Raw genomic sequence first — 2228 nt, forward strand, 5'->3', positions numbered from 1 at the left:
AACCCAACACAAGGCCAAACCCACAGTCACTGCAATTTTATAATTTCTTTGGTAAGAAATTAATTAACTTGACTATCAGTATCCCTAACTGTAAGAATTTCCATGTTCTGCTTTAGGTGAGTAGTATAAAGAAATCAACTTCCCCTGTGGCCTGCAGTCCTGATCACCATCACCCAACTCTGCCCCCCCCTGCCCCAGTATAGCACAAGAAAGGAGGAGGGCTTTGCTTTTCTCATTTTATATATTCAATCCTGACTGGATGTTCCCAGAAATTGTCTCATCTGTGTTACAGCCTTCAAGTGGACAGACCATAATGCTAAAGGGCTGATCTGCGTACACTACTGAATTCTAACTCACAGCTGTAGAGTAGGAAGTGAGAATTTCTGTATTTGGATGCCTCATCCTAACACATTTGGTCTGACCCTTACGCAGCCTCTGCTCAGGGAAACCCCATGGAGCTCAGCACAGCAGGGCCTCCCCCCATCGTGCCTTCTTGTTCTGGCAAGGGTCACCTCCCACCATGGCCTCTCTGAAAACACCTGCATTAAATTATAAATCAGATTCTCTCTGCAGCTTTGGAAACATTTCCTACAGCTGTTCGAGACCTGTCTGCTGCTATGGCTCAGACTGTTGTGTCACTCCTGCCTGCCCGGTCCACCCATGAGGACCTGCTCAGCTCCTGATTAGTTTGGTTAAATGCCATGTGTGCAGGCAGGAAAGGAGACACCCAAGCTGGTGATAAGCTCTGCACTCGTGGAAAGCGAGTCTGCACACACACCACATTCACATGAGTTTACATATTCAAACTCCATGTTGAACCAGCCTCAGAGGGCCTCAGTATGGCTGCCTGCCTGGCTTACCAGCCCAGCCAGCCAGCACCTCCATTTCATGCCTCACAAGAGGCAGCCTGCTCCATTTCGTGCCTCCCTTCCCTTGCAAGAAGCAAACCTCCCAGTTTGTGCCTCTGTCCCTCACAAGAAGCAGCACCCTTCATTTAGTGCCTCCCCTCCTTCATAGGAGGGCAGTTTCCACCATTGTGTAATTCCCCTCCCTCACAAGAAAGAGCCCCCTCCAGTTTGTGCCTCCCCTCCCTCAGGCCAGGTACCAGGAGGGTTTGCAGCCCCGGCATGGCAGTAGGATGTGAGACAGCTGCATGCCGACTCTACCAGCCCAGGGCGAAATAATGGTTGTCTCTCTCTCTCTTGCTTACATCACTCTTTGAGTACAGATGTTAAAGTACTGAGCGTTACAGCATCGTTACTCCACACAGTGCTCCTACAGCACTGAATTGGGTTCTCAAGTAAACCATCAACTGCTGAAGCTGATGAGGACTACCCAGAATGACACTACTAGCACTGAAAGTAAATACAAACTCAGAGCGATGATAGGAACTGAAGTGAAAAATTAAAATCTCAAGAAATACTGTTTTCTGTTAATCTGACGCAACTTTAAGAAAGCTTACCAGTACGCTTTTCTAAATTACTTGCTGGAATGAGATGTTCAATTGTATCTTTTATAACTTACCTTGGTGTTTATTTAAGCAATTATGTAACTTTAGTGCATCAGATTCCTAAACTAGAGAAGCAAAGTGGTACATCTCTTACCAGGTTACTGGTTTTACTCACAATTTAGTTCAGGTTGAAGTTGGATTAAAACGGGCATTGAAAAGTAATAGAAAAGCTTCTTGAGTGTTTTATTAGTTAACTGACATCATCTTAAGTGTGCCAGACAAAACCCCAAAAAATAATCAGAATAAACGTAATGTATTTATTTACGGAAAAAGAATTACCTGCACTAAGTGATGCTCGATGACATTTCCTTCAACATATGCAAACTTATAGATCTCATCTTTCCAATCTCGGATTTTACCTCTAAATCTAAAGCGATTCTACTTTTTTCAGCTGCCGGGCAGCTTTGAACGCATCAGAGGGGAAGGGAACTGCGCTGCTGGCTGCTCAGAGAAGGGGTGTTACAGCCGGGCGGTCCCGCCGGCCGTGACTCCCCGCCCGCAGACGGGCGGTGCCGGGACGCGCCGCAGGGCTCACGGGTCGCTGGCCAGGCACAGCCTCTTGCTGCGGGAAGACCGGACCCCGCGGCTCCCGCGCTCGCCAGGCAGTGCCCCGGCCCGCCACCCGCCTTTCCTCGCCCCGCCGGCGGGGGCGCAGCGGAGCGTCGCCCCCGCCCGCCCCGGGAGCGCTTCCGGGCCCGCGCCGAGCCCTTCCGGGGCG

Source organism: Athene noctua, chromosome 15, assembly GCF_965140245.1.
Source record: "Athene noctua chromosome 15, bAthNoc1.hap1.1, whole genome shotgun sequence".
Classification (NCBI taxonomy): Eukaryota; Metazoa; Chordata; class Aves; order Strigiformes; family Strigidae; genus Athene; species Athene noctua.